This window comes from Patella vulgata, chromosome 3, assembly GCF_932274485.2.
Source record: "Patella vulgata chromosome 3, xgPatVulg1.2, whole genome shotgun sequence".
Classification (NCBI taxonomy): Eukaryota; Metazoa; Mollusca; class Gastropoda; family Patellidae; genus Patella; species Patella vulgata.
The window spans coordinates 53,336,311-53,363,186 of NC_065881.2; the positions used below are offsets into that span (position 1 = coordinate 53,336,311).

Below are 26,876 nucleotides of genomic sequence, written 5' to 3' on the forward strand. Positions count from 1 at the left end.
CTTAGCAAAACACTCTGAACATTATCAGACCTGGAATCTGAGATCCATCACTCTCTAGATTACAACAAGATAACATATCGCTTTTTGTTACGTGGTTACGCCCTTATTCTTCTTTGAGACAAATCAATACAGGTTGAAAAGATGTGACTTTATACCTCGATTCTCGCTAGTCTGTTTCAATAGTAGGCCTACTAGACTATGATAGATGCTCTAGTACTCACAGATGTCAAGCGTTTCACTGTCGTATAACTTTTCACGTTACGTTAGCCCACTGTGTTGTGTGTTACAACTTGCCGAGACAGGTGAGTGTTGGTGATAACTTCCTATCCGTTAGTAGAACACAATACCGTATTGATTGAACTCTGTACAGGTCCTGGCGCTTAGTTCGGATCAATTCACTGAGAAAAACCTGGCTTGATAATTATCTCATAATAGAATTGATTCAATCCGACTTCTCATAGGTCCAAAATACCCTATGAGTGATTAGCCATATGAAGAGGGTTTAAAGGGATATTGCCAAATATTACAGCTGGGTTTAATCCACGCAATTTGATGTAATGTTGACGCCCTGAGCAGGCAAAAAAACTATAATAAAAGCCCGCCGAAACTCCATGTGTATGTTTTTCATCCTGATTCTTATCCAAAGACTATTTTCTTAATATGAATATGCCTGAAGCATCCAGGTATCATGGCACCGCAGAATGTCATCAATTTTAAATTAGCTGTAATTTAACAGACAATTCAAGTAATAATATTACATTAAAGAAACAAAGTCGAAGACAAATCCATCAACAGATGTCTTGCTGAAATGCAGTCCTTAATCATACATTATGCAAGAGCTAAATCTGTCTATTGCAGGTCTTTCTTTAGGCCTGAAATGTTATATCTAAATTATTAATTAGACATTAATTAACTTATTCAGACCATAATCAACTCTCGGTGTCATCGCTAGCCTGCGATGTTTATTGGACTAGGTTCCGATTTGGTTTTCGACTTCCATTCATGATTTAATCATGAAGTGGATAATTGAGACTATGTTTTTTTTTATCGTACCGACTTTAGTAATGATGATCGGGGCTAGGCCGAAAATTCAATCGCTAAAATCTCGGTTCAGAGTGGATCAATTTGACTGAAATTCTCAGCAAATTCCCTTTAATTTATCTAGTTTTTAACTATTATAGTCAGCTCTTTATCTAATCTTCCATAATGTATCTTTAATAAGCCCTTTTATGGTGTTTTGCATCAATGGCCGTTTATCATGTGGTATACCATTCAACAAACTTTCTCTGTGTATTGATAAGTCGGGCAACGTATTGAGTCCATACTCCTGAAATCAAATAACCTGCCCCCCCCCCCCCCGTCATATATACATTTGATAACCGAGTCACTAAATATTACCCCATTTGGGCTTTTTGTGCCAACCCATGCCTCCATCAGATTAAGGATTGGCTGATCAAATACTGTATACAGCAAATAGCGGCTGGGGTTAAATTTTCTAAAGCTCTCTGTCGGCTCTCCTAGCATGTTCTGTTCACAGTCTTGACAGTACCTGATCGAAACAATTTTGAGCAGGGCCCCGTTTTACAGAGAACACACGTAAGATTTAGCTACTTTTCGTGAACCCTCAACCCGGGCCCCATGAGGTTACTTGAGGACAGGTTGAATAACAGGATATTCAATTCCGTCATCGGTTAATTTTTATCGATAATAATACAAATAACATGCGTCATATATAATATGATTGAAAAGAATTTCTTTCCCACATGCTTAGTTCGATAAAGTGAACAAAAAGTGATTTTGTATGTTCTTTAGCTCAAAATTTATTCTTTAGACCTAACCAATATACACATTACATCAATATTCATTTTCTATAATAGGTATTGACATATGTGATGTATTGGATTGTAGCATGGAAAATACCTTGTATTCGTATTGTGAACAGAATTGTGAAGGGTTTTCTCTGTGTCTTTTGTAATGCAACAATTACATTCAAAACTTAGCTACAATTTCCAAGACGTGCGCATAACGGCGTAAGTCAGTTTGACTATAGAAACCACAGTGTTATAATTATACAATGCGTTTGAAAATATGCGTGTTTACAGCATTATTCATTTTTGCGCAATGTCTCTGAATACGGAAGTCATTAATTATGGACTGCACCTGTGGTATTCGTACATGCATGATTAATGCATTTGTCTATACGCGAAGCTGATCGGATTACGGTTGGTCATTTCGGTTTGGAATACCGGAAGTTCTTTGCAAGTGACTCTTCTAATTAATTGAAACAGTGTATGTTCGAAATATCGATATATTTCTGAATTCTTCCTAGAGGAAATGATTCCAACTAATCATAGAATAACTATGCCCCTTTAAGTTTAAAATCTTACGGTATGGGTTACGGTTACTTTAAGATGAGTACTTCGTGTATGGTTAACTTACATAATGATAGATAATTGATCAACAATAATTTAATGTACATATAGTTTATTTCCGCTATCTGAATGAGAGGCTCGATGTGGGTTAAACTTCCATTCAATTATTCAGTAATAGAAAATAAGTAGAATTTTCTTTGCTTAAGATGTTGTCGATGAGAATAGTATCCACTGACGCTAAAAATGTCAGCCCATTAAATTCTATATCCATGCTTTCTTATTCATTATCCTAATTATTATTTATCTCTATCCATCTTCACTCTGTATAATGAATATAATAATAATAGTTTAAGGGATGGATGGATGTATTAACACCGCCAATTACTTGCTTGTTAGTGTAAAATTGTCTTAAACCACCAAGACAGTAAAATAGTAATAAGTGTCTTGGTGTGACTGATTCGGACAGTTCATTTGACGGTCAGTACGAGATTATGATCTGACAGCCATGGGCTATAGATATATAATATCGTAATGAACGGTGGTCATTATGTTGACTTTAGTCACTTGACTTGTGATACCAGACACAAACAACATAATATACATCATCTCCGTGTATTCATGTCATTTCGTTGTATTACAAATTGAGATTTGTTAATCATAGGCGTAACTGATTTAATTGAAAAATTCTGTAATTGAAACGACGTAGAGTTGGTAAAGCGGGGTGTATTTCGTGGGGGAAGTTGGCGTAACATAATGTTCACAGTGCATATCAAAATTGTGGAGAAAAAAAACCCCGGAATATTCGGCGGTCCACCATTAATTCCCTCATTGCCTAATTCTGGTCTCTTTGCCCGGCTTCAACTTTTCCCAAAATTTTCGTTGGGCTGAACGCTTTCCACCAAAGACGGACATCTGGCCATGACTGTGTACCCAAGTTTGTAGGAGGTTGACCACCGAAATTGTAAGTTACACAAACTTTGGGTAGCATACTATATGAAAATGTAACTATCTGTCGTACCAATCACCGTAACCAACCTTAGCTATATTATCCTCCCGCCTCTGAATCATGAATATTTACCAAAACCTGACAGAAAATGCCAATTCAAACTCGTTGTTCAATTTAAGATCTAACGTAAAGAAAGGTTGTCAGGCAACGAAACATACGACCACGGTAGCAAAGTCGTCCGTGCTGATCACAAGGACGGGCGCATATTTATTGTTTTGTAGCTAATGATCTAGCATTTAAAAGACACCAAAAACTGATCAAGAGAAACAACCTATTAGGTTATTATCAGAAATAATTAAAATTTGATTGGCTTCTACCCCTTCCAGATGCTAACATTTATTAAACTGGTAACGTTATACATTTAACTGTTCGGGTTATCGGAAATCGTTGAAAATTACTGGGTTTCATCACATTTCAGATCAACCGGAAAATAACTTTAAGCGCTAGAGGGTCCACAAGTAATCCTAGACTTCTTCATGTCATGACCATAAACACTGTGGGTATATAAGTCTTAAGTAAATTGGAGTTATTATTCGTGAAGTTATTGTCCATATTTGCAAACATTTTACAAGTTAAATTTTTTAGATTTAATTTCAAGCTTCATGTGATTAAAAATTAAATATTGTACGTCACAGTTTCTGAGACAGAATATACCACTGTTTCATCAGAACTCTGATTATTGAGCTATCGTCCGTTTTCAGCAAAATTGCATGAACCGGTGCATACTGGACGACTAAACATATTTAATGGGGTTTCCGAAATCTGATTGGTATTATAGTTTATGTATACAGTAAATTCCCTAATTAGAATCCATTTCTACTAATATTTTATTAAAGTGTGCATTGTTGTTGAGTTCAATAGCCAACAGCCTTCTAATATCGTATGTGACTGTTTCTCGATACATTATGTGACATATATCATACAAGCAGGTAATTCACTGTGTTGAATTTAAGTTTAGTACTAAAATTTAAAACTCATTAAACATCTAATATCACTTATTTGAAATATCTCTTGAGTACTTGTATACGTTAACAGAATTCTCTAAAAGTAAATCGTATATCTACGCAACACAAGATAATATAGTATATTAAACATGCACTAAATCTGCCTATTGCAGGTCTTTCTTTAGGATTGAAATGTTATCTAAATTATTGATTAGCCATTAATTAACTTATCCAGACCATAATCAACTCCTAATGTCATTAGCCTGTGATATTTAGTGGATTTGAATACATTTTGTGATGGATAATTTAACGTAGAAATGGATAATCGAGACTTTGTTTATTAACGTACCAATGTTAGTAATGACGATCAATGTTAGCTAGACTTGCCTAAAATTGAATCGCTAATATCTCTGTTCACAGTGGAGCAATTTGACTGCAATTTTCAGCATGCTCTGTTTTCATTATCTTTTTAAAACTATTATAGCGAGAACTGTCAGCTCATGATCTAATCTTACCTAATGCCCCTTTAAATGGCGTATAACTCTATTCTTTGGAACCTTAAAATCTAAATTGTTTTGCACTCCCTTTTAAAAAAGTTCATTCTAAACAGTTTTTTTTTATTTAATTATTATTTTGTCGTTTATGAATAATTTATTTTTAATAGTACTTGCGCATTGTCTTCTGGGATATGTTTTTCTTTTGTCATTACAAATGGAGCTCGAAAGCATTATATCCGTAGAATACACGACTCGCGTATTGATATTCATTTTCCATTATCTATTTTAAAACTATTATAGAAAAAAATGTCAGCTCTTTATCTAAATCTTACATAATGCATCCGTAACAAGTCTTAAATGAAAAACTTTTCAAATACACAATATCACTGATCTGAAAATACCCCTTGTGTATACATTAACAGAATCACGCTAAACCAAGGGAAAAAAGCACAGAGACTGCTATCGCTCTAACGGGTTTGGTCCCGTAAATCAAAGGATCTTTATTTGTAAATTGGTTGAAATAAAGACAACAACTGTAAACTATACATCACTTCACAGTAACAGATAAAACATGAAAATGAAATAACGATGAAAGCTATATAATTTGAATCTTTTTTATCTCTGGAATATCTTACCGATTTTAGTTCACGTAGAATTAGTTTACAGACTCATTTATAGGTGTTGATATTTAAACGTTCAAGATACATAAGACCAAAGTCTTTTTCTCCAGAAAGTCGGAATAAAAAATGCACGTTCTTGACTAGTGGATTATCAGAGGAAGTACGGGTGTACTATGGATAAAGAATCGAGCATGACGTAATTGTCGCCATCTTGGAATTAGGACGTCATATCAAAAATTGAAGTACGTCTATCGATACGTACGCAATTGTCCCAAGAAACAAGCACACAATGTTTCATGTCGATCGTGGATGAGTAGCTCTTGGGGCCTAGTACCTGGTTCAGAAATGTTTATGCAGTAAACTGATACTGTACATAAAGTGGTAACTAACGATCGATAAACTGAAATAATCTAGTTTATCGTACAACTTCAAAAAACTACTTTTTTCTCTTCTTTTTTTTTCTTAACAATATTTATTCAATCAATATTTACATAATCTAAAGATACAATATTTAATTTATAGTTATGGTAACTGAAAACAAGCTGGAGCTTATATAAATTCATTTCCTACTTTTGAGTTTTCGTACACGATAATATACTAAAGATATAAAAAACGATAAAATATAGGATTTGTGTACATACCTAATAAACACAGTAATGATGTTTATATGTTTTATCAAAATAAACCAACCACATGAACATTTTACGTCAAACAGTTTCGCTATGCGTCTAGACCTCTGGTCATAAAATTACGTAGGCTTTAAGGCTTATGTATATAGTATTCATGTAAACTGCTCACTCACATCTGTTGCCGAAACATTCATACAAATAAAATCATGTGTATTATCATTTGAGCCAAACAACAGTCTATATCACAGGTCAAAATAGTGATATATTAGAGCAAATATTATTATATACTGTAGGCTATATGTAAATGATTTATTGTTGGTTATTGTACAGTGTACTGTGAGTGTGTCCGACTTTCTGTATGTGGCTCTGGCGTCTTGTAAATAACATTATATATTGATAATTTACACTTACTTAAAAGGTTATATAGAGATGTTTGAGATGGAACAGCTACATTAAAAGGGCATATGCATAAGTTTCAGATGAGAGAAATGAAATACAATGTAATGGGGTTTAACTAACGAAAAATACACTCTGAAAAATGAACTCTCCCTAAATAAATTGAGCTGACAGACATGGCGTCTAACAACAGTTTATTTATAGCTTGCGGACTGCGGTAGCTCCCGACGAATACAAAGTTTTGAGAGTGATTTGAAACAAAGTTTTGATAGATTAATTAGTTTGAATATGTTTATAGTTCAAATATATCATCAAATCACGCAGTTTGTACGCAGGAAAATATCTTTAAAGGGTCAGAATAGAAAATTTGAGATAATAAAGTCGACAAACAAATCTCCTTGCAAAAGTTTACAGTAAATGATTTTTGGGTTTGCTTATTTTGGGTATGCTTACTTTTATATAATATCACACACAGTTAATATAATAATATATCATTGTCTGGGTCATAAATTACAATTGCCCTGGCTATATACACCATCAAATCACGCAGTTTGTACGCAGGAAAATATCTTTAAAGGGTCAGAATAGAAAATTTGAGATAATAAAGTCGACAAACAAATCTCCTTGCAAAAGTTCACAGTAAATGATTTTTGGGTTTGCTTATTTTGGGTATGCTTACTTTTATATAATATCACACACAGTTAATATAATAATATATCATTGTCTGGGTCATAAATTACAATTGCCCTGGCTATATACACCATGTTCTGCCCTATTATATATGTAATAACTTATATGAATATCCGTATACCATTTGAAATTATATATTCAGACATTTATTATAATATTTAGACACAACATCGACAGTTCTTGGTAAATATGGCAAACATTAATAATGGCAATAACCTTTCAAAAAAATCGAATGCAATTTATTTTCAATCGAATTATTTGGCAGCTGTCAGAGGTTGACGTGTTGAAATGATTAATGACAAATTAATTAGTTATATCATTAAAATACACCATATTCAAGGTATGTATTAGTAGTAAACTAAGTATACTATGTACAAACTGTATTTCCTAAGCATTGTTTCTTTGGTCTAGCGTTAATTAACACTTTATAATATATTACCGTGACTGTTCTATTTCTCCGGCGTTGTTAGTGATGCAGGGCGGAGGGCCTGGCAGGGACAGCTGTCTAGTCATTCGGATGAGACGAAAAACCGAGGTCCCGTGTATACATTGGAATGCACGTAAAAGATCCCTTGGCAGTTGGAATTCGATATAAGAGTAGGCGATAGTGCCGCTGCCCGGGCAAAAATTTCCCTCATAGCACACTGTATGGCGTATGCCCGTCTTCATTAGCCCAGCATAGGAGCAGAACAGTAGGACGTTAAACCCCATTTCATTTCATTTCATTTCTGTTCTATTACAAAGTGACAACCAGATAGTGTACCGTATCTTGAACATGTTATGCAATATAATCACTTAATAATATTCCCATACAAGTATTAATATTTCCTGCATTCACTCTACCGTAGCTATGTGATTTTAAATTTCATTAAGCGGAACGTACAGCTGAAAAAAATCTGATATATCGCTATTACTCTAGCTATGTATACTTCACTAATGAAGTTATCGGATTATGGTGCAGAGTACAGAACTCTTATTGTATCTAATGTTGCAATTTTATATTTCTCTATTTACATTTGTTGTGGTTGTTTATAAATTTTAATAACTTACATAGAACGAAAACATCGGACATCTAGTGATATCTAGATCTCAATATATAATGACCTACTTTGTGTCGAGTGGACGACTCTCTCTCTCTCTCTCTCTCTCTCTCTCTCTCTCTCTATTCAATATACACTTAAAATTGATACTCATACTCATTCTGATAAACCAAAAATTGAAATAAAATCTGTTATCATAAATATCTGTATTACATTATGACTATATATTAACTTGATTGTATTTTGTAAACTGATAACATTAATAAATGTTACAAACCTCGTATGTTGATACAGCAAATTTAAAGTGGAATTCTAGTGTCATTCTGCGTTAAAACAAAACCAGCATTATCGCCATCGCGGCTTTCAAAGTTGGATGTGGAACTAGGTGATGAAATAACTTGATTTTAACCTATATACTCCCCTCAAAAACTGCAGTACGTGCATTTTTTAGGCAACAAAATGCCCCTTTCTTACTATAACACCATAACACAACTTTCTACGCAAAGGCAACGAACGTGTGGGTCAAATTTTTTTGTGTCAACAGGCCTACAATAGAATTTAGTTGGAGAATATCTACTGCTATTTCGTGTGAACAAGTTACTATATAAATAAAGCGTGAAAGGATATTATTTTCATGTTCAAACTACTACAGGCAGTCGTGTCGTTCTAATTGATATCACACAGTATGCAAATCTCGGTCACGCTTTAAAGTGAGAGTCTCTCGCCACTGAACTCTTTGCAAAAGAAAAAAAAAAAAAAAATAAGCCCCCCCTCCCAAAAAACCCCAACAAAAAACAAACAACAAAACAAAACACATTAAACCACGTTAGAGCGATGTTAGACCTACACCTTTAGAGGTGCAAATTGGTCGTCATCAACAAAAAGTAGAGATTTAGCACCTTTAGAAGTTATGTGATTCACCCACCATCCAAAATGGGTGCTAATAACCTACAACGTTCCATTCTGTTAAATTATGGGGGGTTGGATGGCTGAATGGTTAGCGTGCGCGCTGTATCATAAAGTCTGTCATTGAGTCGACTGGCGTGGTTTCGAATCCCCGGTTGTACGTGGCAAGGAGTAGGGTCGCCTGTCCAACCTCGTGGGTTTTCTCCGGGGCCTCCGGTTTCCTCCCACTGCTAAAGACCCCTACGCGCAAGCGAATTATGTAAATAAAATTAAACCATATGTTAGTCCCGAAATGACCTAGTTTGTGTCGAGTGGACGTTAAACCCCATTTCTCTCTCTCTCTCTCTCTCTCTGTTAAATTATAATTTAGTTAATGAAATTTATAAAATTATTCCTCCAATGGCATGCGATTCATATTTTTACAGGTTTACATGGCCCAAGCCCCGGATCTCATACGTTTGCCTGTAGCTTTAATAAGTAATTTATTTCGGATGACTCCGGCTCATTTTAATGCAATAGTAATAGAAATAAATAACAAATTGAAAAGCTGGGATTTTTCTTATTAACCTAGATATGTCAAAATGTGACGCCATTATCAAATAACCCAATAGCCCGGATTACTTATTTAGTTCTAATAGTGAATAATCAATTAAAAATCACAATAGGTGTCTAATGAAAGTCAGCCTATATCCAACACAACTTTCATAATTAGTCATTACTTAGTACAGGAATCGTATTAACGTGGTTTAGTGATAATCAAGCGTCAGAGGAGATTGGAATTATGACCCACAATCGCTATTCACGTAAAATAGGACACTGGTATCGGGTCAAACCACATAATAGTATTTGTATCAGTTGATTTGTATATGTTTTGTCTTCCGGTGGTCATTTTTGCTATCAACTGTTTCCTCAAGAGATACTCAGATTTCATGGTCGATAATTATTTTGAAGCACGATCTCAAAGCACCTTTTTTTTTTCTTTTTTTTTTTAAAAATCACTATCTCCAATATTTGAAATATCAAAAAGGTGACAAGTTTTTTTTAAGAGAATCTCCTTGTAATTGTTTATATAATAGGAAGTCTATCATTTAATTATTGACATCATCGCTGTCAACTACTTGACCCCTTTAATCCTTTTCTACGTCATCATTATTATGTGTTTCTAAATTTTAAATCCTGTTACGATACATGATCTTCCATTGACTAACGTCATACATATCATATGTATGAATGAACAGATTAAACGTTCGTGAACACATTGTACCACTGTGGTAATAAACGAAGCTATCATTGAAACGTAATTAAGATTTCTATAAGCTTTCCGATTTCTTGATAAATCGACGACTTAATGTTTAATGGCTGAGCAAAATATGTTTTGATGATAGAATTGATGGATTATTATATGTTTGGATGAATGGAATGGAATGGGTAGTTCGAAATGTTTGGATGAATTGATTAATGGATGGTTTGAAAAGTGTTTAGATAATATGTGTGGTTTGAAATAAGTTTGCGTTTCTGTATGGTGAGAGAAATCATACAAAAATATGAATGGTTAAATAAATATATCTTGGCCTGGAGTATAAATAGACGCTTCAAAATATTATTGATTGGATTAGTGACTGGTTGTATAATACATGTGTAAATGATCTAAAATATGGTTCGCTAAATGACTGGTTTGGGTCTGTGCTTAAAACAAATAGTTGGTCAGTTGAAATGATGAATGTGTGGGTTGTGTTTGTACTAATTTTGGTATGGATAGGTTAAAGATACATTATGGGAGATTAGATAAAGAGCTGGCAGTTCTCACTAAAGTGTAATAGTTAAACACTTGATACTGTAAAGGAATTTGCTGAAAATTTCAGTAAAATTGATCCACTATGAACTGAGATTTTAGCGATTGAATTTTCGGCCTAGCCTCGATCATCATTACTAAAGTCGGTAGGATAAAAACATAGTCTCGATTATCCATTTCATGATTTAATTATGAAGTCGAACAGCAAATCGGAACCTAATCCAATAAACATCGCACCCTAGCAATGCCATCGAGAGTTGATTATGGTCTGGATCAGTTGATTAATGTTTAATTATTAATTTAGATAACATTTCAGGCCTAAAGGAAGACCTGCAATAGGCAGATTTAGCTCTTGCATGAGGAGACGGCTATTCTATCAGCAAAAAATGTCATGACTAATTAATGTAATGGAATAGAGTATTGGTTATTATATATTGTAATTATTTTATCTAAATAACCTAAATAAATCACTTCTATATATTATTATTGCGCAATATTACAAAATAAGTGAATGGAGAGAGAGAGAGAGAGAGAGAGAGAGAGAGAGAGAGAGAGAGAGAGAGAGAGAGATGGGGTTTAACGTCCACTCGACACAAACTAGGTCATTTCGGGACTAACATATGGTTTAATTTTATTTCAATAATTCGCTTGTGCATAGGGTTCTTTAGCAGTGGGAGGAAACCGGAGGACCCGGAGAAAACCCACGAGGTTGGACAGGCGACCCTACTCCTTGTCACGTACAACCGGGGATTCGAAACCACGCCAGTCGACTCAATGACAGACTTTATGATACAGCGCGCGCACGCTAACCATTCAGCCCCCCCCCCCCATAAGTGAATGGTGCATGGTAGATATACTATTCAAAAAAAGTAGGGGATATTTGATTTTGGGGGCATAATACTAAAATATGCAAATGACTACGAAAAAAGTCACTATAGAACCTAACAGAAGAAACATTTCCAGTTACATGTGACGCCAAAACGCACCAATAGCTACCGCATGGAATGCAGGTGATGCTTGGGATCATCATGGGGGTCCAACCCAAGATTTGCACGACTCTGACTTTGAATGTTACAGTCATTGTGGCATTGAATTCCAGGGTGGAAACATCAGTTTAATTGTTTTAGTGACCAGAAAACAAATTTTGCTATGCGTCGGCTTACCCAAAATGAAAGGTTACGTGCCCTTGGCATGCTACAGATCGGCACAACACAGGCGGTTGTGGCGCGGACGATGAATGTTTCTCAGTCTGTCATAAGCAGGCTATGGTCCAGATACCGTGATACACAATCTGTACAGGACAGACCACGCTCAGGTCGACCAAGGGCGACAACTCAAGCCCAGGATCGATTTATCCGTACCTTGGCCTTGAGAAATCGTGTCATCACAGCAAATCAGATCAGCGCTCGTCTTCAAACAGACACTGGTGTGAGAGTGAGTGGCCAGACGATTCGGAATCGACTGCATAGGGGTCACCTTCGCGCCCGACGTCCTCGCGTGATCCCTTGTTTTAGATATCATCGCATCCAGGCTAGACGTCGTTGGTGTAGGGATCGTCAACACTGGGATAATCGACGCTGGAGCAATGTGATGTTTTCAGATGAGTCGAGGTTCACTGTTGATTTTTTGGACAGACGTCAACAACGTCCTGCCAATGTCCAAGAACTTGCTGCTGCGTTGCAACAGGAATGGGACAATCTGGACCAAAATGACCTTAGACGTCTCATTAGGAGTATGCCACGTCGGATCAATGCTTGTTTGGCAAACAGAGGAGGATTTACCCGTTACTGACTTGGTTGTGATGCTGTGGTAACTTTGCTGTTTGACCCCGGGTATCATTTTACCCTTATAATGGTCAGTCTGTGCCTGACTTAGTCTAACGATCATTTGGAATAAATCGATGAATGTGAACTTCATTTCATTTTGTCATTTGTTTCTTCGTTAGTTTTATTAGGTGACTTTAATAACACTTAAAAATCAAATATCCCCTACTTTTTTTTGAATAGTATATATAGTTTAAAAGCCCCTTTATATTAACTAGTATCATTTATACCGTTTAAAAGCCGACTATATGCGTTTAATGGCCAAACTTTTATGACCCCGATTAACCAGTTATAAATCTGGTTAAAATTCATTACGCTACATTTTTTAATTTTACAGAAAACATGACATAGGAGTATTTTTCTGCTTTCATGTTTTGAAAAAACCCAGAAAGCTTAATTTACACTTTATAAACATTTTTGTATGTTTAATACGACTTTATGTACCTATATTTTCTTTTCATTATTTTTTGGTCGTATATGAGTATAAATTTAGAAAATTATATGACGTCATTGGACCCCTTGTTAAAATATTTACCCTACTTAAGTCCACTTTAGAAGTTAAGTATTTAAATACACGTGGTTTGTATTTACTTAGTGTAATAATATAGCTTATTAAGCATGGGGTTTTGTGTGAGAATTAACACACGAAGTACGGTACAACAAAAAGGGTGTTATTTACGCAAGCTATTCAATGACAAATGATTTAGAATTTGTTTTAGAAAGGGTATTTATACACATACTCTGTCTCAATCACGACACCCATCACGGCTTATGGTAAGCTCGGTGTGCATGAGTTAGCAGCTAAATGGTTTAAATACAAAATTTACAACAAAATGTATCAGTTTTGTGAATTTCTAATATTTAAACTATAGGGATGTTGTTTCATGTCGACGATGATGATGACGATGATGATGACCCGAAAGTCGCATATAAAGCTTATTATGCCAGGTCTCTCTTTTCAGTGTTTCATTATAAAATTACTTTAATACATCCAACATAGTTTTAATATGGTATTAATATAATTATTGATTTTATAAATAAACCTACTTGCCCGGGTTCCAAAATAGGCCTAATCTTATTCTTATCTAGACATTCTAGACTCGCCTAACAGTAGAATTACGTAACCGGGCACAATAAAATTACACGATGTAGTCACGGGTATTTAATCTAGAGAATTTTCAATTCAAACTATTTTATAAAGTATAAATGCATATAGCACCTACCTTAGTACCGCTGGATCATTAGAAATAGAAAATGTAATATAATAGCATCTGTAGACTCTTATTTCACAGGTATATAATCTTGTATCCTCTGAAGAGGGGATCCACTCAACTAAATAATGAACTACATTAATCCTTTTACATCATAAACATTGATAACACCACTAATAAAGTGATATGTCTGTATCACGCGTCTGTATCAAGTAAGAAGACCTTTTCACACGACCGCTTCTCACTTGAAATACATAATACACAGTAGAAGCTACATACAGAGAGCATTGCTAGTCAGTCAATTCGTTTCAGCCAACATTGACAATACCGGCCACCGTCAGAACAGCTCAACGCGGAAAAAAAGCCGATTAACCCGAAATCTTCGTATATTAAAGATTGTTGAAGCGATCTATGATTCAACGGGAAAGTATTTTGGGTGACAAGCCTTATATCGCTACAGGAAAATATTAAATGTAACCTAACTTTGGTCATACCTTATATAATTATTATTATAAATACCTCATTTTTCACAGTTAATATCTTTCATCTCGAACATTTATACGAACCGCCATGGATGAAGTAACTGTGAAACTTCCTTGGTAATCATATTATCTCTGGAATCAATGGAGTGTGAAAACTGAATGTGATAATATGCTTTATTAGCTGTAAATGGGATTATTCTTTGTTCATACCCAACTACCTGTATTGGATGTCAACAACATGTTTTCTCTATTAAGTACAAACATTAATGAATATCTTTCCGCTGAGAATAGCTATAGACTTGGAGTCGAGTCCTATTAGACCGGGGGCACAGTGCGGGCGGAAAATGCGTAAAACCAAGCCCAAACAACTATGACTGGTACAGGTCAACAGAAATCTTACAGTTCAGCTCATTTCATTTCACGTTCAAGTTATCAGTCAAACAGCGAAAAGGTCAATTTCTGATTTAGCCTGGATCACCTGTTGACCCCCCCCCCCCATAGGCGTACGAGCCAGGGGGGCAGGGGGGGGGGGGCAGCTGCCCCCCTCACTTTCGGGCAAGCTGACTTTTCGGGCAGACGGGTAAAGTGAAAACAAAAATTTATTTCATCTACTTGGCAAAATAAAGTGCCCGAAATCTAATAAAACACTAATTTTACGGGCTGGAATAGCAGGAAAACACGTTTGCGGCTGTCAAATATTCCAAAATTTTCTTGCGGGGTCCATACAAGGTCAGTTCCGCTTCTTCGCCTCTCGAAGAAAACCGGCGCCGCTGTCTGTAAACCCGAAATTTTTTCAGGCATTTCTAGTTTTGCTTCCCTTACTATTATCGAGCCCTAATATAACACTAATTTTACTTTTCTTTTAATTGAATGCCACGAATTTGTACAGAGTTGACTATGGATTAAAAAATGTTGCCTGGAGTCACTCTACTTTGTGCGACATTTTTCGGGCATCGATTATTATTTGTGAATGCAGCTGCAACAGTCTGATTGGATGGTTGGAATTCAGAGTGGGATTTCGGTTACAAAACCATTGGATACTTTTGGAGTTTACACGTGCTAGAATAGCAGAAAACGCATTTGCGGACGTTCAATTTTCAAAATGTTCTCCGGGAGGGTATACCCCCGAACCCAGCGACGATTGATTGGTTGTTTGGAATTCCGGTCGGCCAGGTAGGCTATATTGGACCAAATTGAAGTTGCTGTATTCACAGGCTGGAATAGCAGGAAAACGCGTTTGTGGTAGTTAAATTTTCAAAATTTTCTCCCAACGGTCCCGTCTTCGTGGACTGTAAACGATTGATTGGAATTCTAGTCAGCCACCTGAGGGGGGGGGGCATGGTTAGCTCCGCTCTCTTCGCCTCTCAAGGAAGACCGGCGCTCTCTGTAAACCCGAAATTTTTTTCGGGCATACCGCGTTCTCCCCCCCCCCCCCGCCCCAGCTGTCATCGAGCCCGTACGCCTATGCCCCCCCCCCCACACACACACACCATTATTTACTGAATGAGAGGTTGGGTCTGAACCTGCGTTATACTGTTTCATTCCTTGTGCATGTAGTGTTTGATCCAAATCGTCTAGATTCTAAAATGGTGGAAATAACGGATTTTACACCAAAGAATTTCCCAGAAATATGTTTAATTTGATTACGGTCAGGGCTACTGGCTGGCAAAGTTACAGTAGCAACAGCAACTTGACGCACAAAATCCACAACGGTGTCGTCCATAAAGATTGGCCTTGTGAGAAGGGAGAGAGAGAGAAATGGGGTTTAACGTTCACTTGACACAAAGTAACTCATTTCGGGACTAAATGACAGACGTTATGATACAACGCGGACGCCATACCCGTGCTCTACCATTCGTCGTGAAAAAGAGAAAGCGACTCTTATGACGCCATGTTCCAATGGTGAGGTGCTCGGCACCATGCTTATGGTCACGTGACAAAAGAGATCGTCAGATAATGTCTCTTGGCGCCATATCCAACCGATTTTGTGGGATAGGGGACGGCGAGGTAACCATTCCATTTTCAAGGTTGACGTCGCACGATTTTCTTTATTGTTGCATCTTATCTCTTGATAGATGAATAAACTTTATTAAATGGAGCCTGTAGCCTATCATTGCATAGAATTTCAGTTTTGGTATGTTAAGAAGGGTAGGCGCATTTGAGTTGCATCCTTAGCAACTTAATCTAGAAAGATACTGTTTTCTGCGTGTATAAAAGTAAACGTAAATAAAACATTTGAATCTGGAATACACCCAGGCAAAATATAGTAATTGTCATAAATCTTTCGTCTATAAATAAAGATAATAAGAGGTAGTTAAGCTTGATATATCTTTAACACTTGGTATTTGACAAAAGCTGAAGATGAAACCAATTTTCTCTTTATGGCCATGCATCGCATTTATCATCTGAGCAGACCATACTTGTTAACATATTATTTCTTTTAAAAACCCTTTTTAAGGTTTACGTTATCAAATTCTATGGCCACCTTATGTAATGTCTAACATTTCAGACTTGATGTACATGGAAACTATATATTTAACTATTTAAACAAACTTATCTAGGAAAACTATGGGTGCCGTCTTATTCTTTGGTTAGGCGTAGTAAAACATCATCAGAATTTCACACCCTAAACAATCAAATTATTTGTTATTTATTTATCGTATTTGTTATTTATTTATCGTATTTGTTATTTATTTTATTTGTTATATAATTATCGCATGGTTTATGTAATAATTATACAAATATAGTAGCATTCATGTAATGGAATAAAACGAGAAACAGCCGTTGTGTGTTTTTACAAAACGCCATAAAAGTAATATGAATTGAAATTAAATATCCATTCATTAGTTAGATTCGTATTTTCACGTCTCAGTGATCAACCTGGGGCGGACTGGGAGCAGGGAGGGGGTTGTGTTCGGACCCTACATTAAGGTGGCAGGGGATTCGAGGGTGGTAAATTGTGCTTTCTAAGGTATATCCTAATGTTTCTGCTTATGCACAAATTTAGCGGTTGACAACCTTACCAATTCATTAAAAAAGGACATAATTCGTGACTAAAAATGGACCCAAAGCTAAACAAGTACGATGGTACTATATGGACCAGGAACTGACCATGTTGTTGGATGAAGTTAAAAAATCTAATTCACCAAATCGATGCATGCCAATTTTCATGTCGATCGGACTTGAACTGACGGAGTCTTAGGCTTTTTCGAAGAACGTCATCCCAAGAACAAGAAGAACAAGATGAGTAGCGGTTAGCGACCAGTTCCTGGTCCAACAAGCTGCCCAAAGCTACGTGAGAACATCAACTTATTTAGGGATCCCGAGTCTATCATACTCACGGGCTCCATCTGGGGATCAAATAATACACGAATACAGCACGCACGGGTCATCTAAAATGCTTGCAAAAGACTGTTAATACACACGATGCAAACCCAAATTGGATACATCTGAAACGAATTTATTACAAAGTATATGACAAAGCCTTACCTGTTGTATGGCAAATTATGGGCGGGTACTATTTTATCGAATTCATTTGTTTATGGTGAGTAACGTTTGGTTGTGGCCAGTCTAAAACAAGAACAATAGGCTATATCTATGGCAGATTTGAGTAGCAGAGATCCCTTAAAGGGTCCCTTAATCCAATGGTTAGGAGCGTTTTAACTATTACATAGAAAATGATTTACCAACTGATTAATATGGCCGATTTCATAGGAATTACCAGGAATCTGACAGCTTAATACTCTTAAGTATCTTTAATACCCGTGTTTATTGAATGAAGAACCAAATACATTAAAATAGTAAAATACAGAGTAAAGTGTTAATGCTAAATTATACCTTTAAGGTTATTCTTGGTGATTTCATCTCTCTATGTAGAAAGATAATGAGATGAATCTGTTCCTGTTCAGATATAGATGACAATGGTGGTGTGTAATACATATAATTAGATTGACACAGACTACTAAGTCTTATCATAATAATAATGTTACAAATCTTCTATAGAATAAAGTACGGTCGCGTCTGTGAGACCTATATATTAACAAGAATCCGAGGAAAACAGTAGAATTCCAAACACCATTTGACCATTATCTTTAAAGAGCAATTGGTGAAAGCGATATATATAATAACAGTTTTATGGATAACATTCACTAGGTTTATTAACTGCAGCGTTTCAATGAGGATACTTTCACAGTTATCAAGCATTTGACCACATTTTTCTGGTTTTCAAATTCTACAGGGCAATGATGTCGACAGTCAGTGGGTTGTCCATGTGAAGATCTATGGTAATCGATTGCTTACCCACAGTATGGTGCAACATTTTACGCGCTGCTACGCTAGGCTGCTATTCTAAACTGCAGTTTAAGCTTTTCACACTTGTCAACATAATCCTAATTTCATTTAAAGATACATTATGGGAGATTCGATAAGGAGTTGGCAGTTCTCACTATAATAGTTAAAAACTAGATAATGTAAAGGCAATTTGCTGAAATTTTCATTCAAATTGACCCACTATGAACCGAGAACAAAGCGATTGAATTTCCGCCTAGCCTTGAAGATCATTACTAAAGTCTCGATTATCCACTTAATCGTTAAATCGTGAAGGAAAGTTATGCAGTAAATCGGCTCACAATCCACTAAAGATCGCAGGCTAGCGATGTCATCTGGAGTTGATTATAGTCTGGATAGGGTTAATTAATGTCTAATTAATAATTTAGATAACAATAGACAGATTTAGCTCTTGCATAATGTATGTTTAAGGATAGACATGGTGTTTAACGTCCTACCTTTCTGAAGCAACCAGTGCCCCTATAGTCTCGGACAGCCGGGTTTACAAGCGTTACACATCGAGGACATTCGAGGTCAAGATCCATAGGGCTCGAATCTGGAACCTCCCGGTTAGTGATCCATTGCATTACTCAATGAGGCACCGTGGCCTATATTGGGCTAAAAATGGTATATTATATATTGGAATAATATTGGGAATGGTTATTGACACTTTAATTTGGCCCTTGTTTTAATCTTAAATAGCTAGTTTCAGTAAAGGATAACTCACAAAGAATTGAATTGTGAACATTTTCGCTACAGCCATTGATGGGGTCTTAAGAAGTGATAGGTATAAAGGCAAATTCTGATTAACAATAAATTTATTTATTTCAAAACTCAAAATATATTTTTCAGCTGCAAAAGTCAGTATTTTGATAATACTGATTGGTTGTTCCACTGTCTACAGAATAAGGCAAAATGAAACTAAAATTAGTCAAGAAGTCGACTTCCGCTTAATCTTTCGCAATAATCATATTGCGATTGATTCTTCACTAACAGAAACAGAATATGAACACACTCAATTCAACACCTTAGTTTGGTCCAATTCAAAGAGGTTTATATTATCGATGTATTTGTACAGGGGCGGGAATAAAATCTTTCTTCGTCTGTAACCTACCCCGACACAGACTGTACATAAAAACGGTAGAATGAATGAAAGAAAAATAGGCTAATACGTCTGGGAATCACGCGCCTTTCGAAATGATGGAGTTTTATTTGAGCGTGAATAATGTTATATTCTGTTTTAGCGTTGATACTAATTTGAAGTAAATGATGTATGTAAGTGGTAATTTTCTTTCTTCACAAAGAACAGTATATATATAGAGGGTAAAGTTAATAAAAATCGGAAACCATACGAATGTCAGCTTAAGCCCAGAGCGTGGTGGACCACTGACGCGTGAAATAGAACGGCCTATGAATATCTAGGAAGACAATTAAAATGGAGGGAAATAAATCTATTTGCAACCGTCTGCCATATTATTTTTACTCTACTAATAAACTGTATAATTGGCGCACAGTTAAAGAAACGTGACCACTTTGATTGTGTTTTTTGGGGTTTTTTTTTATTATTGAGTCGGCCTAGATCTGTTGAGTTTGGCTATTGATGGGATGGCAAATTAACCGAAAGATGGTTTTCGTGACGATTATTATATTTCCTATGGTGCTTTAAATATTAATTGTCTATGGATATCCTACAACAATTTGTTGAGATAAGTACTAACACGCTCACCACTTATTGTGCACAACACGTTTGAATTTTACGATTCGAGATATTTGGGGGGTTTTGTTTCGTGTAGACAGACCATCATTCGACAATGTCCATGTGTATTTTATTCATCTGTGTGCAGTTTGGGGATTCGGACAGCCTCAATCAGGCAAGAAAACGTATGTTTAAAGGGAGGCTACCATCATTTCAATTATCGGGAATTAGACTAGTAATTCTTTCCCCCCAATGACTTCAACGTTAATGTGTTACTTGTACGCGTATTTTTATTTTCTGTGCATATTCTTTTGAATATATAATGTCCAAATGTATACAGGGTCGGGTTTTCTCCTTTTAACTTATTGTACAGTGTTCAAAAGAAAAATACGTCGGCATTGATTGAATTATTATTTTGACCGGAAGTTTACATAGACCAGTCCATCTTCTTGTGGGGTATGTTGTCAAAACAACCATCCCGTGTATGTAGAAATTGGCACTTTTTTTTTATCAGATGTTAGTTAAAGCAATCACTTATTGTGATTTTTCAAATATTTGGGAATACTTTATTATATTCTGTAAAATAAACTTGTATGTTCAAAGTGGTGGTAGTTACTTTGCTCGCTACTATGGACGACACCATTAAAAAGTGACAACACAGCAAAAGCTAAAGCGAAAGCAGAACTGAATGGTGATGTAAAAAGGTATAATTAAAGTTTGAGACGTATACTGAAACAGCACACTTTGTGACTTAGTGAGTATTGCAAAATTGATTTTTATTACCATTATCTGCATTTAGGACAGTAATGTTTTAATTCTATCACAGCTAAAATGGTGAATGACAGTCACAAATTTTCTTTAGAAAAAATTGTTTCAATCATCATTCATATTCATCATTGTGGCAATGCTATAATTTAAAAAAATGCGTAGATTCCATAGCAAGTTCACTAAAACAGAAATATTAAACATTTTTTGTATTGGAACATAAGTTTCAAACTTCAATCAGTCCTTTTCCTGCTGAATTGGCCCACTATAATAAACATATATTAGATCATAGATGTCTACCAGTGCAGTTCAACCTAAAGTCAAAATTGGTGCTGAATTGGCTGCTCTATAATAAACATATAGAAATCTACCAGTGCAGTTCAACCTTAAGTCAATGGTGTAAAAAGGGCCCTATCGAATGCAGCAGACAGGAGTTGAAATACTTTACTAACTTGCTTAGTTTGTTGTCTTTTTTCCTAGACTGAACCCAGTGAACAGAAATCAAATCTCAGGTGTAATTTTCATAATGACTGACATCACATCACATAATATGTGTCACCTTTTAAGACAGTCCTCACTCATGGTATGATAAAGAACAGTAAAAAAAATAAAGCGAAGTAGGCTTATTTATACATAAAAGCCTGTTTGTAGACCTAAATGTACTGATTCAATGTGATATATAGATTAAACTTATTACCATTTAGAAATAGAAGTATAATATTTTTTTTTAATTCTAGTCAAATGTTTAGAGAAATAAACATCTAATACATAAGCGCAAAGGTGTCCAAGAATTTATGTGAAGATATTCTGATTAATGTTTTACACAGAGTAAAGAAGAGAAATGGGGAAAAAAGACTCCAAAAATGCAATAAGCTCTTCACCTATTGAAAATCACAGAAAACAAATAGGTATGAGTGTATTTTGTTTTAAGAAATAGTTACATGTACCAGTCTGAGAAAGAGAGAAATGGGGTTTAACATCCACTCAACACAGACTATGTCATTGGGGGACTAACATGCAATGAGGGGAAACCGGAGGACCCAGAGAAAACCCACAAGGTTGGCCAGGTAACCCTACTTTGAATCACGTACAAGCTTGGGATCAAAACCATGCCACTTAACTCAATGACCGACCTTTTGACCCAAAATGCACATGTTATAGCACCAACCACCAAAGCCTCTTTACATGAACTAAACTAGGTGTCTTGTATTGTTTGAATGGCATTCAGTAATTGGGACATAATCAAATAAGACACTTTATAATATGGGTAGGTGTCTGGGATTATTGAGAATTCATTCTAAATTATTAGGAACAGAGCTCTAGTAAATTTAAACAAATTAAAAAAATTGCCCCACACGTTGAAAACCATCACCTTCTCATGGTGGGTTAGGGGTGGGGGTGGTAGATGGCCGAATGGTTAGCGTGTGCGCGTTGCATCATAAGGTCTGTCATTGAGTCAACTGGCATGGTTTTGATTCCCAGTTTGTAAGTGATAAGGAGTAGGGTCGCTTGTTCAACCTTGTGGGTTTTCTCCCCATATCTCTCTCATGGTAACTTAATATTATACTTTATCCGTGATCAGTTTTTATAAATTGAAATGAAATGGGGGTTTAATGACCTACTTTTCTGCACCACCTGGACTAATGAAGACAGCTATACGACATGCAATGTGCTATGAGGGACATTTTACCTGGACAGCGGTGCTTCTACCTTCTCTTATTTTGATTGCCAATGACAATATGTACCTGGGATCTCAGTTTTTTGTCCAATCTAAATGACTACACGCACCACTAACAATAGAACTTTCTTGGCCAACACTGGTAGTGAAGCTGAGACCTCCAGGCTAGTGAGCCAACACCTTAACCCACTGAGTCACCATAGTACGGCTCTGGATCAGCTTTATAGTTTACATCATCAACTGATTCTGTTTAACAGGTAAACAGGAAATGAAGAGAGCTAAAAAAGAAATGAAAGTCGCCAAGAAACATTTAGATCAGAAAAGATCAGCTATGACAATACAGGTATTGATATTAAAGATACGTTCCCAGAAAAGTATTTATCGGGTGGTTATTTCCAATAAAAGTATGGCAATTTTGGTATATATGGAAAGTAGAAATATCCAATCTTACTAGAAAAATACTGGTTTCCCTGAAAAACACTCATAGAGCGCATACAGGTAAAAAATGTAAGGGTTTCCCTAATCGGCAGCCCGACGATTAGGAATGTCTGCTTGCGTGACATCAAAGGTTGCACGCAGAGATTGAGCGCTTGATGTACATGTTGATAAACCTCATGAAGAGTTAGACGTACAACACGTTCTGAGATAAAAATCACGGAAAAAGATGTGGGCAGGAGATAATCCGAGAATTTAATTAGGCTTCGATATTTATGATAAATGGATATCGATTAAAAGACAACATCGTCTTGTGTATGCAATGAATTCTCCTCCGACCTCGCACCAGTTTTGTTTTATAGCGGGGGTATTCCCTCGTTTAAACAGTGATTAGAGAAGGATTTGAAGCTAAATTTTGATAGATTAATCAGTTTGAATATGTTTTTAGTCCAAATTCATTATCAAATCACCCAGTTTGTATATGGGAATGTATCTTTAACCTTGGTATAATTCATTAACACAAAGCATATCTGTGTAACATTTCTTGATCTGATCATAATTTCAATTATTTTATTAACAATTGTACAAGATGATGGTTTCTGCAGAAACAAAGACATGAAAGATCCGACTTGATTAAGAGATGGTCTAATCAAGTATGGGTGTGTCTTGATTCTGTCATTTGTAAGAAAGAGAATAGATAGTATTGGGTTTTTTTTAGAATGTAGAAGATATAATTTTAGATGCTTCATTTTCAAAAGATGCAAATAAATTGGAAAGAAATAAGATAAACAGGGTGAGGGATTCAGCTACAATACAATTTTTTAAAAGCTAATTTGAAAATCTGTCTTCTTAATTATTGTTAAAGAATATGTCTTTCTTTAGTTTTTTTATGAAATGATTTGAAGGTTTTAATAATCTTGTATTGGAATATGTTATTGGTAAGTTAGTCAAGGTATTTCTCTTAGCAGATATCAGTATCATTAGGTCTACTATTCTTTTTTTTCTTCTTTTTTTTTTAACTTAGCAGCATACATTGATTAAATCTTTGAACACATCCTGTATAAATTTTATGATAAAAATTCATTTTATTCAAATACTATATTATAGATTCTCTCAAAACATTTTCTTTAAAATTTTGCAGGAAGTTATCTTAGTTGTAGGGGCATTATTGGCAGTAGTAGCAGGAATCTACTTTTTCTTCATGTATCAACTTGGAACACAGTGGTCACCAGAAAAGATTGTTACAGAAAATACCAAACAGGATTTATAGTGCTTTATTCATAAATAACATTTAATTTATGGTAAAGGTAAAATTCATTTTCTTCAAAAAACTCTAATTGAGTCATTATTTTATTTCATTAATGAAAAACGTCCAGAAATTGTATATCTTTCATTTTAAGCAATTAAAATCATAGTTAGATAATGATTATTGAATTGATTAAATGCTGTGTATTTTTTACAAATTTTTACAGATCCTATTCCGTTTCTTTTTTATAGTTCAAAATTTCGATTTACTTGTCTTTACTACACTAGGATCTGGATGTGTTTTGGATGATGTGAGGGATTAGCCAATGAAACGTTCTGTTACGGCGAGCTTTTGGTGTAAGATGCACGGAACTGTGGGTAATCCACTAGAAACATCAATAAGGTCAAAATCCGCTCGTATGACCTCTTGATGCGACCTCTCAAAACAACTGGTCAGATCTTCATGTAGTGTAGGCCATTGAAAGTATAAAAAAAACGAAACGAAGTATAGATCTGTATTGTTATCAGATTGTATTTTTTATTATAGCAGCAAGCTTCTTAAATTTAAGTTTTGTAGACAAAAAGACCTTTTTTCACTAAAATATATAGACCATACAATATCAGTGATGTACACGTACATGTAAATATTATATGAGAGGAAATTATGTTTGAAAAAAATGTTTATATGGAAATATGTTAAATGATTTTTATTTAATTGTTATTGTTTATGGATTTCTAAATAAATACTAATGGCTAGTGGCATAGTTGCAGGGGCGACATCGAAAGGGCACCAAATTCACAGGATTTTATTTTCCAAAAGTCTCTGTTTTGCTTCGCAGCATATTAACTGTATGCATGCATAATGTGTAATTTTTGTAGATGATTAAGATTGTTCATTTCATTTCCCCAGGTGATTTTGGGGCAAACTGTCTTTTTATATGCCTACATTGAAATGTGGTCATATATTGTCATCCACAATTGCTTGTAAACAGTAAAGGCTAAAATGATCATCCATTATCATTATAGCTCTTGATCAGTGTATACATAATACATAGACAGTGATTCAGTTCATGAAATCATTATGGCTATTATTTTCAACAATTTTTGATAATTACTGTTAGAGTTATGGCCCTTGAACAATCTTGTGACCCTGAAATTATAATCAAATTAACATTAATTTATGCAAAGTGTTTATGTTCATAACATAAAGAATCCTAAGGTATTTATCTGATTACAGGTACATCTTTTGTATAATAAATTTAAGTACTTGGAAGAATTAGAAATAAAATGAAATGGGATTTAACGTCCTATTGGTAGAAATTGAAGCCGGTCAAATTTTAGTTATATCTGATTATTACTGAATGGATTGTTAATATTAATCAGTTTTTAGTTTCTTGTATACTCCCATTACTTACAAACAAAAGAATAAATATGTGTCAAGCTTTGTGGACTGCTCAAACGATTTAGTCGTTGTAGGCGTATGTTTCATTGCCTGGCAACCGATCTTTGATGTCTTTTCTCATTGTATGAAATAATGAACATTTGTTGTTAGAATCGTGTATCTTATTGTTTTGTTGAAATCAACCGAATTAACTGTATGTGTATCATTGTTTAAAATTATATGTTCCTCTTCATTAGTCCTGTCAGAGCAGAACAGTAGGACTTAAACCCTATTTCATCATATTTCTTTCAAATTTACGTACTCATACATCTAGGTAATCTAATGTATTACTACTGAAACTTGTTCTGAACAACGATTGAAAGAAATAACAACATATATATGTAGGCTACCGTACTGTAAAAAAAACAAAACAAAGACAGCTTTATTATTACATATGACTGAAGATCTATCATAATATGTTTGTTAGAACAAATTTGATAGAAAGGCCAAATATTATTGAAATTGTATCCTACATCATGTCTTTAAACGATTTACTGATCAGTGCGCTCTTTTAATGCTGACAACTGAACAGTTACTAAATGGTTGTAAACAGAATTTTGGTATGACCCAAGTCAAATCATACATTCCAAATATCTTAAATGACATTATAAGAGTGGTTTTAAAACAGTTTTTAGTCTGCTTTATTATATTTTATGCCAAATTTTCTACACTTAACAGGAAATAATTGTTAAAGTTCAGTTACTAATACAAAAATAATTGTTATTTTATGGGATACAATTAGTTTATATAATAGTATCATTTTTTTCTTAATGTGGTGAAAAAAACTAAATATTTCAGAAATATATCACCTGGCAAATTGCCTGCTCCTTTATCATATATATTTTATTCACTTTATTCCAATTTCTGTTATTTACAATATCT

General features: G+C 35.1%; 1 protein-coding gene and 1 long non-coding RNA gene across 6 annotated transcripts in view; one reads left to right on the plus strand and one right to left on the minus strand.

Moving 5' to 3' along the window:
• LOC126815642 (uncharacterized) overlaps positions 1-14,191 on the minus strand; it is a 66,753-nt gene extending 52,562 nt beyond the window's left edge. The window contains exon 1 of one of the 5 annotated variants that reach the window (XM_050541391.2): positions 13,939-14,191. The gene's annotated coding sequence lies outside the window, so the exon portion shown is untranslated. Of the gene's footprint in view, positions 1-155; positions 384-1,398; positions 1,417-6,080; positions 6,226-8,471; positions 8,690-13,938 lie in introns of those variants that run through there. The other 4 variants (XM_050541392.2, XM_050541393.2, XM_050541395.2 and 1 more) reach the window with 4 other exon arrangements.
• On the plus strand, positions 253-26,416 carry LOC126815649 (uncharacterized). Its single transcript, XR_007678011.1, has 5 exons — positions 253-302; positions 21,034-21,184; positions 21,933-22,103; positions 23,131-23,216; positions 24,450-26,416. It is a non-coding gene; the product is annotated as an uncharacterized LOC126815649 (long non-coding RNA).
• Positions 26,417-26,876: the final 460 nt, after the last annotated feature.